This window comes from Lingula anatina, chromosome 10 (assembly GCF_051362555.1).
Source record: "Lingula anatina isolate TDL-2025a chromosome 10, LinAna3.0, whole genome shotgun sequence".
Lineage (NCBI taxonomy): Eukaryota > Metazoa > Brachiopoda > Lingulata > Lingulida > Lingulidae > Lingula > Lingula anatina.
In genome coordinates this window covers 11,061,877-11,079,121 of record NC_141776.1, presented here as the reverse complement: position 1 = coordinate 11,079,121, position 17,245 = coordinate 11,061,877, and the positions used below count along the sequence as shown (strand labels likewise).

Sequence of the window (17,245 nt, the reverse complement as noted above, 5' to 3'; positions counted from 1 at the left end):
TGCAATTAAGCGGGCTGTGTGGGGAGTTGGGTTGTCATGTTGCAAGCAGAAATAAGTGTGGAATTCAACAAGTTGCCTTTTTTTTGCCAAAGTGTGCCTGCAGCCGAATACTGTTGGAATAATTTTAATCTATAAATCATTTTCAAAGGGAGAGGAAGCGGAATGGAGAAGTGGATGCCTCAGAAGCCGAGAGGGAGGGACGCGTACCCGTTCTCCATGCGACGCGCACATTAGCGCCTATTGCTTTTCTGTCCTTTTCACATGCACTAGGAAATCATAAATTCATACGAGTTCGGCTTAACGTAACGTTATATATATATATAGAGGGGCATAATCTAGGCTGAGGTTTACCTGTAGAAGTCAACTGGAACCCAACCCTATTTCACAGGGGGAATGTTACTTTACAGTACACGGGACATGACATGCGACTTTGGAAAACCACAGTGCAATCCTCTGTGTCATTATTATTTACCTTAATGAACTCCATGCAGTGGGCACATGAGAAGTGAATATAGATATTTATTTTCTCAGCGATGGAGAGTCAGCCGCATAATACTCTGTAAGCACGTTTGCGTTAAGATTAATAAGAGTATAAACCAGGGAAAGTAGAGGGGTTATGACCTCTATTGTTTTCCTTATCAAAAGGACGAGAGTTTGGTATACACATCATTACATGTACGATGTATATACTCGATCTTCCACGACAGGGGATCGCACAAAGGCAGACAAGCGGCCCTAAACTTTTCCCGACTGGAAACAATTAGTTATAATAGAGACATTAGTAATTAAGTTAATGTACTCACCCTATTATTGCTGAAAACGTGCACAAAATAACTCCACGAAGTATATTATAACAGAAGACTTGATTGGAAGTAGTGATAAGTAATTGGCGCATGCGCATCTGCTATTGATTACCCGTCTCCAAGGGCACAATAGCATGTATGCTTAAGTCAAGGCTACTAGTGGAGAGTCTTTTTACTTTTGCAGTATTTAATCTGGTGGTATTGTTGCTTCACGCACCGCACCACACGCACCACACGATCCCCACACGCTAAAGTTCACTTTATGCATGCATCGTTCTACGGTCGCCATAATAACAATTCAATAACATCCATTGCCTTTTTGTTCAACGCATTGTTGAACAAAAAGGCAATGGATGTTATTGAATTGTTATTATGGCGACCGTAGAACGATGCATGTGTAAAGTGAACTTTAGCATGTGGGGACACGACATATTATCTTTGAACGCCGTCGTGTATCAATGTCGTATACAGGCGTTTGTGTGTCGGGGAAGGCATATTATATTTAAAAAATGTTTTGCTTCGCTCGTCAAATATAAGACAGTAGATGAGGACATTTTAATCGTAAAACATAAGCCTACGATTTTCTTCCTTCTCTTTCTGTCTTTATTTCTTCATTTCTTCATTTATTTATTTATTTATTTATTTATTTATTTATTGGAGTAGGGGGAGAGGAGTATACGTGCTCCTCAGAGGAGCAACTCCCTTGAGTCCTTCAAAGCTTGACACAGAGTTTGGAAGGCTGGTCTGTCACTCGATATAATGTAGAGCATCGGAGTTGGCCTGGCTCCTTGACAAGAGGTCTTTAGAGATAGGATCAAAAATTAAAAATTGCTGTACTAGCATAATTAATTGCTGTTAAAATCCCTCTTTAAGGAAATGTATCACGTGTGTTTGGGCAATAAGTATAACATCTGCTAACTGTCTAAAACAAATATCCTAAATAAGCCCTAAAGTCCAGAAATTGGCGGCCATTTTGGATTTTTCAACCCTGAACAAAATCTCAAAACAATTTAAATTATTCAGTCATACATTTCATACCATGACCTGTGCAATAAATCCTCCATTAAGTAGTCTGAGATGTTTTATACTAAGAAAGGCTTGTTAACATATCAAAACAAAAAGCCCATTTTATGTGGTGGCCATCTTGGATTAGAGCCATCTGTGTTCAAATATACAATTTTATGATAAGTTAACTGGTAAAAATTAAAAAATATAGACTTCAACTTATTCAACTACATCAAAACATGTAAAATATTCCTAATTTTTGGTTAATAAAAAAAATCAAATTTAGGTATTTGTATTTTTTTCACAAAAAGTAAGGAAAATGGCCGCCATCTTGGATTCAGTCGCCATCTTGAAAAATGTAAAATGCCTGAAAAATCAAAGAAGGCCTAAGTACTTGTGATCAGTGCATACTCTGATAATATTAAGTTGTTAAGTAACTTTTAAATCAATTTTTGTATTTACAGTTGACACATGGATTTATTGGCGGCCATCTTTGATTTTGCTTGTTTCCGGTACCAACGGACACTTTTTCAAGCCGGAAACAAGCAGAAATGAAAAATTCAGGTTCTAAACTACAAGAATCAATCATAAAACCTTTGCGTGACGGGGGTGCAGCCAAATCCTTAAATAAGGCCTTTTTTCATTTTGGCTCATGGACTATAAAAGAGTGACCAAAACCGTCCAGATAGTTTTACAATAAGAAGAAACAGATGGTACGAAAATGCAGACGCTCCAATTCAAGCTAAATATAAGAATATTCAGTATTTAATGTTTATCTCATGCAATGGCCACCTCCCCCCTCCCTCTCCCCCTCCTCCTCCCCCCCCCCCCCACCCCCCAAAAAAAGGAACTATCAGAACAGAATGAATTTTGCAGTACTCCTAGGGTGTGTCATTTGCTCCGTTAAAGATGATTTAGGGGCAGTCATTGAGAGATCTTCGGAGATTTTTATATTCGGGCTTGTGCAAGCAATCTTGTACTGAAATTTATTATTTACTTATCTTCCCAATCAATAAATATGTTAGTTTATGTAGAACAAGAACATTAATTCCAACATGGGAGGGAGCTGAACAATTTGTTAAATACTACAGAAATATTATTTTATGCTTTTTATAAATGTTAACCAAAAAACAATGTATCTAAAAATGAGAAATTATTAATCGTTTTTTTACAATTAAATTGACGAGCATGGATGTACTTCTTAATATTCCAACTGTAAAGTTAAACACATAAATTATCAACCTCTTTTCTACATGCACTAGTGTAATTTTATATATACAGTATTTATACTGAGAGAGAATGTACAAGTATTTGCGTGTGCGCGTGTGTGTAAGTGCGATTCACAGAAAAGTAGAAAATCACTCCGAGAGCGCAGTCTAAGGTTTAATATTTTTACTAAGATGTGAAAATCTGTAATTATTGCAATTTCTGGCTACGGGGGAGCTTTTCAAAGACCTTTGTCCCATAAATAAGAAGTTAGAAAACAGCATAGATGTTTTTTATGCACTGCTATTAAGAAGACTATTGGGTATCAGCTGGAAAGTTTACTACCCAACAGAGACAGAGACCAAACGTAACTTACTCTAACACTATCATGAATGATGCTGGGCTACAAACAAGTGAAATTCATGCAATAATGAGACGGAAACAACTGTGGTCTGAACATATTGCTCTCATTTTGCCCAAAGACGAAGGAGGAGGAGGAGGATAATGATGATCCCAACGTCTTAGGATATACAGTATGAGGCGGTCTTCTGGGTCTTCCGCTAGACGGTCAAATTTCTAAGTTTACATTGATGAGTACCTATTTTTTCTGTCAAAAGACAGCAAAAAACTGGAGGATGGTCAAAAAAACAATGTGGGAGACTGTCAGAAAATATCTCTGGATTCGCCCCTGATATCAGTTAGAAGACAAAAATGCACGGTACACCTTTATAAAGCAAAAATAAGTGTGAAATTCAACAAGTTGCCCTTTTTTGCCAAAGTGTACCTGCAGCCAAATACTGTTGGAATAATTTTAATCTATAAATCATTTTCAAAGGGAGAGGAAGGGGAATGGAGAAGTGGATGCCTCAGAAGCCGAGAGGGAGGGACGCGTACCCGCTCTCCATGCGACGCGCACATTAGCACCTATTGCTTTTCTGTCCTTTTCACATGCACTAGGAAATCATACATTCATACGAGTTCGGCTTAGCGTAACGTTATATGTATAGAGGGGCATAATCTAGGCTGAGGTTTACCTGTAGAAGTCAACTGGAACCCAACCCTATTTCACAGGGGGAATGTCATTTTACAGTACACGGGACATGACATGCGACATGGAAAACTAAAATGAAACCACAGTGTAATCTTCTGTGTCATTATAATTTACCTTAATGCACATGAGACGTGAATATAGATATTTATTTTCTCAGCGACGGAGAGTCAGCTGCATAATACTCTTTAAGCACGTTTGCGTTAAGATTAATAAGAGTATAAACCAGGGAAAGTAGAGAGGTCATGACCTCTGTTGTTTTCCTTATCAAAACTCTATGACGAGAGTTTGGTATACATATCATTACATGTACGATGTATACTCGATCTTCCACGACAGGTGATCGCACAAAGGCAGACAAGCGGCCCTAAACTTTTCCCGACTGGAAACAATGGCCCGTATTCCAGAATCTCCCTTTAGCGTTAAGGGAGACTTAAAGTCGACCTTATACATGTACAACATTTGTATTCCAAGACCTTTCTTTATCTCACTTGAAAGGAATCACTTAACAATCATCCGTAGCAAAGGAATCGGTCATTTCTAGAATCTGCTTTTGCTTAAAGATTTCCTTTATTTTCGGCTGAGGATTCCTTAAAATGTAAGGTTGGTCTGGAGTAACTTGTAGTCCTCCTTAAGCAGCCATCGTGTACATTTCTCTTGTGAAAATCAGCTCCATGGAGGACTATGTAAACCAACATGCCTACCTAAATTCAAAATAATTAAATTAAACTAGAAAAGCACTCCGAGAGCAAAGTCTCCACCTAATTTTCATTCTATAATGATTAAGTTTTTTGATTTTTGATTATTGATTGATTATTGATCCAGATCACCACCAAAAAAGAATCATCTGTTCCTTGGCCCACTTGTGACAGTTTCTGAAAATTTCACCACAATCAGCGCATAACTTTTTGAGTTATTTGTGATGATTGATCATTGATTGATCATTGATCTTGATCATCACCAAAAACTAACCACTTCTAAGTTAACCCATTTCTGACCTTCCCTGTAAATTTCATAAAAATCGGTCCATAACTTTTTGAGTTTTTTTATTAATGATAATTGATTGATTATTGATCTTGATCACCACCAAAATCTAACCACTTTTAAGTTAACCCATTTCTGACCTACCCTTAACATTTCATAAAAATCGGCCCGTGACTTTTTGAGTTATGTTGATGACAAACAAACAGACAGACAGACAGACAGAGAGGCAGACAGACAAACAAACGGATGAAAACATAACCTCCTTGGTGGAGGTAACAAAAAGACAGACAAACTAACAGGGGTGAAAACAACCTCCTTAGTAATACATTTGATCGAGGATAAGCTGTTGACTAGTTGCATCAGTAGCTGCTATCAGAAAAGGGTCCACGACTTTGGTTTTCTCATCCTCCAAACCATTCTTTTCTTTTCTTGCCATTGCTTTATTCACTAAATTTGGCTTAGATCAAAACATCCACATGCAGTGATAATGTCCATATGCACTGAAGTTGATCGGTTGACCCCAATTATACAATATTACTGAGGCATTTTTAATGAGGAGGGTGTCACAAAGGCCTACTCTAACCAATAAGGAGCTTCTTTATGTCAGTTTCCCCTACCTAAAGGCCGACTTTTGTCAAAGTAATTCCTTATCAAAGGAGAGGCTAAAGTGTGGTCTTAGAATACCATTTCGTTATGCATTCCTTTACCAAGGAACACCTCATCAAAGGAAGCCTTTATAAAAGTTGACCTTAGCCCAATTTTAAGGAACATCTTGGAATACGGGCCTATTAGTTATAATAGAGACATTAGTAATTAAGTTAATGTTTTCACCCTATTATTGCTGAAAACGTGCACAAAATAACTCCACGAAATATATTATAACAGAAGACTGGATTGGAAGTTGTGATTGTTAATTGGCGCATGCGCATTTGCTATTGATTACCCGTCTCCAAGGGCACAATAGCATACCTTCTTTACTTAAGTCAAAGCTACTAGTGGAGAGTCTATTTACTTGTGCGGTTTTTTAATCTGGTTGTATTGTTGCTTCACGCACCGCACCGCACCACACGATCAATGCGTTGAACAAAAAGGCAATGGATGTTATTGAATTGTTATTATGGCGACCGTAGAACGATGCATGCGTCAAGTGACCTTCGCGCGTAGGGTCAGTGACGCGACATGAGGTCACTGAACTCCGCAGAGTATCACTGTCGAAAAGTATCACTGTCAATGTCGTATACCGGCGTTTGTATGTCGGGGAAGGCACAATATATTTAAAAAATGTTTTGCTTCGCTCGTAAAATATAAAACAGTAGATAAGGACATTTTAACCGTAAAACATAGGCCTACGATTTTCTTCCTTCTCTTTCTGTCTTTATTTCTTCATTTATTTATTTATTTATTTATTTATTTATTGGAGTAGGGGGAAAGGAGTATACGTGCTCCTCAGAGGAGCTCCTCCCTTGAGTCCTTCAAAGCTTGACACAGAGTTTGGAAGGCTGGTCTGTCACTCGATATAATGTAGAGCATCGGAGTTGGTGTGGCTCCTTGACAAGAGGTCTTTAGAGATAGGATCAAAAATTAAAAATTGCTGTACTAGCATAATTAATTGCTGTTAAAATCCCTCTTTTAGGAAATGTATCACGTGTGTTTGGGCAATAAGTATAACATCTGCTAACTGTCTAAAACAGATATCCTAAATAAGCCCTAAAGTCCAGAAATTGGCGGCCATTTTGGATTTTTCAACCCTGAACAAAATCTCAAAACAATTTAAATTATTCAGTCATACATTTCATACCATGACCTGTGCAATAAATCCTCCATTAAGTAGTCTGAGATGTTTTATACTAAGAAAGGCTTGTTAACATATCAAAACAAAAAGCCCATTTTATGTGGTGGCCATCTTGGATTAGGCCCATCTGTGTTCAAATATACAATTTTATGATAAGTTAACTGGTAAAAATTAAAAATATAGACTTCAACTACATTAAAACACGTAAAATATTCCTAATTTTTGGTTAATAAAAAAAATTCAAATTTAGGTATTTGTATTTTTTTCACAAAAAGTAAGGAAAATGGCCGCCATCTTGGATTCAGTCGCCATCTTGAAAAATGTAAAATGCCTGAAAAATCAAAAAAGGCCTAAGTACTTGTGATCATTGCATATTTTGATAATATTTAGTTGTTAAGTAACTTTTAAATCAATTTTTGTATTTACAGTTGACACATGGATTTATTGGCGGCCATCTTTGATTTTGCTTGTTTCCGGTACACTTTTTCTAGCCGGAAACAAGCAGAAATGAAAAATTCAGGTTCTAAACTACAAGAATCAATCATAAAACCTTTGCGTGACGGGGGGTGCAGCCAAATCCTTAAATAAGGCCTTTTTTTCATTTTGGCTCATGGACTATAAAAGAGTGACCAAAACCATCCAGATAGTTTTACAATAAGAAGAAACAGATGGTACGAAAATGCAGACGCTCCAATTCAAGCTAAATATAAGAATATTCAGTATTTAATGTTTATCTCATGCAATGGCCACCTCCCCCTCACCCCCCCCCCCCCCCACCCCCCAAAAAAAGGAAGAATCAGAACAGAATGAATTTTGTAGTACTCCTAGGGTGTGTTATTTGCTCCGTAAAAGATGATTTAGGTGCAGTCATTGAGAGATCTTCGGAGATTTTTATATTCTGGCTTGTGCAAGCAATCTTGTACTGAAATTTATTATTAACTTATCTTCCCAATCAATAAATATGTTAGTTTATGTAGAACAAGAACATAAATTCCAACATGGGAGGGAGCTGAACAATTTGTTAAATACTACAGAAATATTATTTTATGCTTTTTATAAATGTTAACCAAAAAACAATGTATCTAAAAATGAGAAATTATTAATCGTTTTTTACAATTAAATTGACGAGCATGGGTGTACTTCTTAATATTCCAACTGTAAAGTTAAACACTTAAATTATCAACCTCTTTTCTACATGCACTAGTGTAATTTTATATATACAGTATTTATACTGAGAGAGAATGTACAAGTATTTGCGTGTGCGCGTGTGTGTAAGTGCGATTCATAGAAAAGTAGAAAATCACTCCGAGAGCGCAGTCTAAGGTTTAATATTTTTACTAAGATGTGAAAATCTGTAATTATTGCAATTTCTGGCTACGGGGGAGCTTTTCAAAGACCTTTGTCCCATAAATAAGAAGTTAGAAAACAGCATAGATGTTTTTTATGCACTGCTATTAAGAAGACTATTGGGTATCAGCTGGAAAGTTTACTACCCAACAGAGACAGAGACCAAACGTAACTTACTCTAACACTATCATGAATGATGCTGGGCTACAAACAAGTGAAATTCATGCAATAATGAGACGGAAACAACTGTGGTCTGAACATATTGCTCTCATTTTGCCCAAAGACGAAGGAGGAGGAGGAGGATAATGATGATCCCAACGTCTTAGGATATACAGTATGAGGCGGTCTTCTGGGTCTTCCGCTAGACGGTCAAATTTCTAAGTTTACATTGATGAGTACCTATTTTTTCTGTCAAAAGACAGCAAAAAACTGGAGGATGGTCAAAAAAACAATGTGGGAGACTATCAGAAAATATCTCTGGATTCGCCCCTGATATCAGTTAGAAGACAAAAATGCACGGTACACCTTTATAAAGCAAAAATAAGTGTGAAATTCAACAAGTTGCCCTTTTTTGCCAAAGTGTACCTGCAGCCGAATACTGTTGGAATAATTTTAATCTATAAATCATTTTCAAAGGGAGAGGAAGGGGAATGGAGAAGTGGATGCCTCAGAAGCCGAGAGGGAGGGACGCGTACCCGCTCTCCATGCGACGCGCACATTAGCACCTATTGCTTTTCTGTCCTTTTCACATGCACTAGGAAATCATACATTCATACGAGTTCGGCTTAGCGTAACGTTATATGTATAGAGGGGCATAATCTAGGCTGAGGTTTACCTGTAGAAGTCAACTGGAACCCAACCCTATTTCACAGGGGGAATGTCATTTTACAGTACACGGGACATGACATGCGACATGGAAAACTAAAATGAAACCACAGTGTAATCTTCTGTGTCATTATAATTTACCTTAATGCACATGAGACGTGAATATAGATATTTATTTTCTCAGCGACGGAGAGTCAGCTGCATAATACTCTTTAAGCACGTTTGCGTTAAGATTAATAAGAGTATAAACCAGGGAAAGTAGAGAGGTCATGACCTCTGTTGTTTTCCTTATCAAAACTCTATGACGAGAGTTTGGTATACATATCATTACATGTACGATGTATACTCGATCTTCCACGACAGGTGATCGCACAAAGGCAGACAAGCGGCCCTAAACTTTTCCCGACTGGAAACAATTAGTTATAATAGAGACATTAGTAATTAAGTTAATGTACTCACCCTATTATTGCTGAAAACGTGCACAAAATAACTCCACGAAGTATATTATAACAGGAGACTGGATTGGAAGTAGTGATTGTTAATTGGCGCATGCGCATTTGCTATTGATTACCCGTCTCTAAGGGCACAATAGCATACCTTCTATACTTAAGTCAAAGCTACTAGTGGAGAGTCTATTTACTTGTGCGGTTTTTTAATCTGGTTGTATTGTTGCTTCACGCACCGCACCGCACCACACGATCAATGCGTTGAACAAAAAGGCAATGGATGTTATTGAATTGTTATTATGGCGACCGTAGAACGATGCATGCGTCAAGTGACCTTCGCACGTAGGGTCAGTGACGCGACATGAGGTCACTGAACTCCGCAGAGTATCACTGTCGAAAAGTATCACTGTCAATGTCGTATACAGGCGTTTGTGTGTCGGGGAAGGCACAATATATTTAAAAAATGTTTTGCTTCGCTCGTAAAATATAAAACAGTAGATAAGGACATTTTAACCGTAAAACATAAGCCTGCGATTTTCTTCCTTCTCTTTCTGTCTTTATTTCTTCATTTATTTATTTATTTATTTATTTATTTATTTATTGGAGTAGGGGGAGAGGAGTATACGTGCTCCTCAGAGGAGCTCCTCCCTTGAGTCCTTCAAAGCTTGACACAGAGTTTGGAAGGCTGGTCTGTCACTCGATATAATGTAGAGCATCGGAGTTGGTGTGGCTCCGTGACAAGAGGTCTTTAGAGATAGGATCAAAAATTAAAAATTGCTGTACTAGCATAATTAATTGCTGTTAAAATCCCTCTTTAAGGAAATGTATCACGTGTGTTTGGGCAATAAGTATAACATCTGCTAACTGTCTAAAACAGATATCCTAAATAAGCCCTAAAGTCCAGAAATTGGCGGCCATTTTGGATTTTTCAACCCTGAACAAAATCTCAAAACAATTTAAATTATTCAGTCATATATTTCATACCATGACCTGTGCAATAAATCCTCCATTAAGTAGTCTGAGATGTTTTATACTAAGAAAGGCTTGTTAACATATCAAAATAAAAAGCCCATTTTACGTGGTGGCCATCTTGGATTAGAGCCATTTGTGTTCAAATATACAATTTTATGATAAGTTAACTGGTAAAAATTAAAAAATATAGACTTCAACTTATTCAACTACATCAAAACGTGTAAAATATTCCTAATTTTTGGTTAATAAAAAAATCAAATTTAGGTATTTGTATTTTTTTCACAAAACGTAAGGAAAATGGCCGCCGTCTTGGATTCAGTCGCCATCTTGAAAAATGTAAAATGCCTGAAAAATCAAAGAAGGCCTAAGTACTTGTGATCAGTGCATATTCTGATAATATTAAGTTGTTAAGTAACTTTTAAATCAATTTTTGTATTTACAGTTGACACATGGATTTATTGGCGGCCATCTTTGATTTTGCTTGTTTCCGGTACAAACGGACACTTTTTCAAGCCGGAAACAAGCAGAAATGAAAAATTCAGGTTCTAAACTACAAGAATCAATCATAAAACCTTTGCGTGACAGGGGGTGCAGCCAAATCCTTAAATAAGGCCTTTTTTCATTTTGGCTCATGGACTATAAAAGAGTGACCAAAACCATCCAGATAGTTTTACAATAAGAAGAAACAGATGGTACGAAAATGCAGACGCTCCAATTCAAGCTAAATATAAGAATATTCAGTATTTAATGTTTATCTCATGCAATGGCCACCTCCCCCTCCCTCTCCCCCTCCTCCTCCCCCCCCCACCCCCCAAAAAAAGGAACTATCAGAACAGAATGAATTTTGCAGTACTCCTAGGGTGTGTCATTTGCTCCGTTAAAGATGATTTAGGTGCAGTCATTGAGAGATCTTCGGAGATTTTTATATTCGGGCTTGTGCAAGCAATCTTGTACTGAAATTTATTATTTACTTAACTTCCCAATCAATAAATATGTTAGTTTATGTAGAACAAGAACATTAATTCCAACATGGGAGGGAGCTAAACAATTTGTCAAATACTACAGAAATATTATTTTATGCTCTTTATAAATGTTAACCAAAAAACAATGTATCTAAAAATGAGAAATTATTAATCGTGTTTTACAATTAAATTGACGAGCATGGATGTACTTCTGAATATCCCAACTGTAAAGTTTGTTACGTCCTATATTGAGTTCTTTAGTAACAAAAATATAAAGCATAAACATAAATACGAATGAAAACAAACACCTCAAATTAAAATGATAATATTTTACTTATTAAACTAAAACCTAACTAAACATACAATAACATTGAACTAAATAACTTAACTAATATGGGCTTTATAATGTTCAAACAAAGTTAGTATTCACAGGATAAAAGAGTCATTCCACGCACTTCCATTTTATTGTCATTGTTCCTTTGTGTAGGCCTACGTACCTTCCTTACGTTGTTCGTAATAGTCAATGTTTTTTCTCAACGTTACTTATCTTTTGTCAATCAGTTCTCTCTCTGTTTTCCGTCAACTTGTGTACTGATGCATGTACAATCACTCGCTTTTTCCAGCTTCCATATTTTCCATCAACTTGTGTACTAGTGCACGTACAGTCACTCACTTTCCTTTGCCTCCATATATAGTACTATACATTCACGGTCAGTTAAGACGTACCCTGTAGTCCATCTATCCTAGCTCCTTGCTCTCCACGCCTACGTCTCTCTTCTCCTTCCTATCTCAGTGGGTGTGTCCAAAAACCTCCACATCCGGGCTCCTTTATTTTTGTCCACAGTTGTCACCAAAGGTAACCACGAGTTATACTCGCTATAGTTATAATGCCCATTGATAGGATTCAATTGACACGAGTACTAGTGCAACGTAACACCCTTCCCCTTTTAAGTCAAGTTTAATTGATAAGATTAAACTTGGAATATTCCTATAAATACTGTATACAAACTACATAATCCTTAATTAACTATAACTACTATATACACAACAACATGATCCTTAATTAACTATAACATTTAATATATTCTGGACAAAGCATCGGCGATGCAATTATCTCTTCCTCTAATATGCACAATATCCAAATTATATTCTTCCAACAATAAACTCCATTTAAGCAGACGTCTGTCATGATTTTTCATCTTTCTCAAGAATGTTAAAGGATTGTGATCAGTGTACACAACCACTGGTTGAGATGTACATTCAACATAGACATCGTTGCAGAGCTAACACTAGTGCTAACGTTTCTTTTTCGATAGTGGAATAATTTCTTTGATGAGAATTGAATTTCTTCGAAAAATATCCCACAGGTTGTTCAATACCAAACACATCACACTGCAATAACACTCCACCCGCTCCTACGTCACTAGCGTCAATAGCTAATCTAAATGGCCTATCAAAGTCAGGTGCCATTAACACGGGTTTTGAACATAATAACGCTTTCACTTTAGTGAAGGCGTTGCCACACTCTAACGACCAGTTGAAAGCATTCCTCTTTTTTTAACAAATCGGTCAAAGGTGCATTAACATCAGAAAAATTTTTGCGAAATTTCCTGTAATAGCTACACATACCTAGAAATTGCATAAGCTCTTTTTTGTTCTGAGGTTGAGGAAAATCAATGATGTTTTTAACCTTAGCTTCAACAGGTGTTACGCACCTCTGACCCACGACATGTCCCAAATACGTAACTTTTGCCTGACCGAATTCACACTTGGCTATATTTATGTTCAGACTAGCCTGTTTAAACCTTTGGAAAACTTCTTCCAACTTGATCATGTGTTCGTTCCAAGAATTGCTGAAAATCACAATATCGTCAATATATTTCTCAACGCCTTCCAAGTTATTCAAACAACTATCCATCATTCTTTGGAAGGTAGCACCCGAGTTTTTCATACCAAACGCCATAACTTTGTACTGGTGTTAACCGCCTGGTGTAACAAACTCAGAAATTTCTTTCGCTCGTTCGGACAACGGTACACACTAATATTCTTTTAGCAAATCGCACTTTGTTATGAATTTTGCTTTCCCTATCTTGTCGATACAATCGTCCATTCTAGGAATGGTTTAAGCGTCAGTTTTGGTCACTGCATTGAGCTTACGGAAATCAGTGCAAAATCTCATTGAACCATCTGCTTTTGTTACTAAAATACAAGGAGAGGCCCAATTACTCTGGCTCAATTCAATGAAACCGTTTTGGAGCATGTAGGACTCGGCCTTTGTAGGACTTAGTCTGTACGAGTGTTGTTTGATAGGAGTACACTCCTCCAGAACAACGTCATGTACAGCTGCATTAGTCCTATTTGGTACATCAGGAAACAGACACCGGTATTTCAAAATCAATTCAATCAACTCGTGTCTTTCTTTTGGTGATAAATGATGTAATTCACTATCTAATTTCTCTAATACATCTGAGTTGTGAAGTTTTACTTCTTTAACATCACTATCGTTCTCATATTCCTCAACTGACTTCCTCTCCACCCATTTCACATTCATCACTTTTTCACTTCTGTCTCGTTTTTCTTTGCGTTCAAAATATGCCTTCATCATATTAATGTGACACAACTGAGTCATTTTTTTACGATCTGGAGTTCGTATTTCATAATCTACCTCATTGATCTTTCTAACCACTTTATATGGACCGTGATATTTTGCCTGTAACGAATCTCCTACAATAGGTAACAAGACTAAAACGTCATCACCTATGTTGAACGCGCGGGCACAAGATTTTTGATCGTACCAGTTTTTCATTTCAATCTGCGCGGACTTCAAATTGTTCATTGCAAATTCTCAAGCCCTATTCAATCTGTGCCTAAATTTTGTGACATAATCGAGAAGATTCAGTGAGGGACTACTTTGATTTCTACTCTTTGCCAGCATTGTTTCTTTTAATGCCATCAACGGCCCACGCACAGCATGTCCAAAAACCAACTCAAACGGACTAAAACCGAGAGATTCTTGTTTTGCGTCTCTTACCGCAAACAGTAGGAGATCAACACCTTCGTCCCAGTCTTTTTCATTTTCATAACAATATGTCCGTAACATGTTTTTCAAGGTCCCATGGAATCTTTCCAATGCACCCTGTGACTGCGGGTGATACGCCCTTGAGAGAATTTGCTTTGATCCGACCTGTTGAAACAAAGATGAAGTAAAGTTTGAGCCTTGATCAGACTGGATTTCCTTCGGCAACCCAACAAAGGAAAAGAAATGTATCATGGCCTTTGCCACTGTAGCTGCTTTGATATTTCTTAAAGGTAATCGTGTCGAAGAACACATGATTGTAAGTAGAAATTGGTTTCCCGTTTTCGTTCTAGGTAAAGGACCAACGCAATCTACAATGACTTTACTAAATGGCTCGTCAACTGCTGGTATTGGATGAAGTGGAGCCAATGGGATTTTTTGGTTTGGTTTCCCCACCACTTGACACACATGGCAAGTTTTGCAAAATTCTGAGACGTCCCGTCTGATCTTTGGCCAATAAAAATATTTCATAATTTTGTCTTGCGTTTTTCTAACCCCAAGGTGACCTCCCATAGGACTATCATGTGCTACGCGTAAATTCACCGGTCGGAATTTTTCAGGTACAACAATTTGGTAAATTGTGGCCCAATCATCCGATGCAGGTATAGCGGGAGATCTCGATTTTCTCATCAATACTCCGTCTCGTATAAAATATCCACGAGGGACTTTTTTTAGCTCGACCTCAGACAACACTAATTTGAAAAGTTAAGCTAAATCAGCATCTTTTCTTTGTTCGGTAGCTAAGTCATTCTCTGGGTGTTGTAACTCACTACTCTCAACATCCAGTTCATTTTCTCCATCATCATCAACACATTCATCAATTATACCTTCCATTTCGTTCTTTTTCTCATCAGTTTTTGACAAAGCACGGGTAAGCACATTTACGGAGCAAGCCCGTTCACTTTCAACCTCATTTTCAAAGTGAGCATGGGGATCTTTACAAACTATAGGATCTGCAATCACTTTTCCTCCTGCTAAATCATTTCCAAGCAACAATGTCACCCCTTTGATTGGTAAAGATGGACGCACACCAACTATCACAGGACCTGAGACTAAATCTGATTTCAAATGAATCTAATGTAAAGGGACGTTCAAGAAACCGCATTCTATACCCTGCGCAAGAACCTGCACCCGTGTCCGAATTTTCATCTAAAGGCAAAACTCCCTCTAACAACAAGGATTGGCTAGCCCCCATATCCCTTAATATTTTAATTGGTTTCTTATCACTCGGATTGTTCTCGAGAGACACGTACCCATCAGAGATGAAAGGCAAAAACCTATCCTCATCCTTCTGAGTAGCATCTCTAAAATCTGCCACAGGGGACGATACCAATGCATTTGATTTCAATGTTTCGTTTTCTTTCTTCCTTTGCAAAGTCCAACATTCACTCAAAATATGCCCTCTTTTCTTACAAAAATTACAAAATGGTCCCAAAAATGCTTTTGACCCAGGGTTCTCCCTTCTTTCAGGACGAGGGAAATTTCGGGGAAACTCATTCAGGTGTGACAATGTTTGACTGGGAGAAACCTTTTCCATAGCCTTTTTACTCTTTGAAAAATTTTTATGCGTTAACGCATAGTTGTCGGCTATAGTAGCTATACCTTCCAAACTATCTACATGAGATTCTTCTATATGAACTTTCAATGAATCTGAGACACATTCCTTAAACTCCTCAACTAAGATCATTTGCTTTAATTTCTCAAAATTTGATCCAACATCTCTCGACCTACACCACCGATCGAATAACATTTCTTTCTCATGCGCAAACTCAATAAACGTTTGGTCGTCCCTTTTGTATAACTCTCTAAATTGCTGCCTATACGCCTCTGGTACTAATTCATAGGCTTTGAGAATGGAGTGCTTAAAGCAATAATAACTCTTCGTTTCGGCCAAAAAATGAATTTTCCTGGAGTAAACAACATTTTTCCCATACTTACCAATGGTTAATGAATCCATTTTTACATTCAAAGTAAGTCCCTGTTTTTTTTTCTAAAAAGTTTAGTTTTTTGTTAAAATCTCTTAAGAGATTTTAACAGAGTATAGGCATCAATGGAGGTCACGTGGTCTAAAGACAAGTTCAAATATCAGAATAAAAGCTATAACTGCTGTTTTTGTGGTAAAACAGAATATATCATATTTCTATGAGTTATTCACAAGGTTTTTATTGTGAAATATAGATCTCATACGAAGAGTTATTATCCCTTTAACTTTCGCGTAATTTCCGCTATCCTCTAACGAAATCGCGGCATATGTTTCCTGAGCCTTCTCCGTGAGCACACTTTGGAGCACAATACACCACTTATCTATCGGCCATTCTAAGTTTTTTGCAACCTTTTCAAAATGCATAAAAAACTTGTCTACTTCTCTTTCGTTGAAGGGTGGGACAAACCTCACTTGTTGTGAACAATTTGTGAAACTACTACTATGATTATCCCTAGCCTCTAGTTCTATCTTTCTCAACCTAACTTTTAACTCAAGCGTCTCATTTTCCTTTTCTATTCTTGCAATATCTAATTTCTTCAACTCGATGTCTAATTCTTTAAGCATTATTTCCGATTCTATGTCAGGCTTAGCTTTCTTTGCGTCTTTATCAGAGCTTGGGCTTACCGGTAAATCAATGTCAATGTTTTCTTTATCAAAACTCTATGACGAGAGTTTGGTATACACATCATTACATGTACGATGTATTGACCCATTAGAGCCTGCGTCACCAAAACAAACGGCAGCCATGCTGGAGGGAGACCGGAATCGTCTGCTGCGCATGAACAAGCCATGTCT

General features: G+C 37.4%; 1 protein-coding gene across 3 annotated transcripts in view; it reads right to left on the bottom strand.

Moving 5' to 3' along the window:
- LOC106151805 (phospholipid scramblase 1-like) overlaps window positions 1-17,245 on the bottom strand; it is a 36,810-nt gene that overhangs the window by 17,412 nt on the left and 2,153 nt on the right. The window contains exon 1 of one of the 3 annotated variants that reach the window (XM_086997606.1): window positions 5,878-5,961. The exons of 1 other annotated variant lie outside the window; for it this stretch is intronic. The gene's annotated coding sequence lies outside the window, so the exon portion shown is untranslated. Of the gene's footprint in view, window positions 1-803; window positions 948-5,877; window positions 5,962-17,245 lie in introns of those variants that run through there. One more of the 3 variants, XM_013525218.2, reaches the window with a different exon arrangement.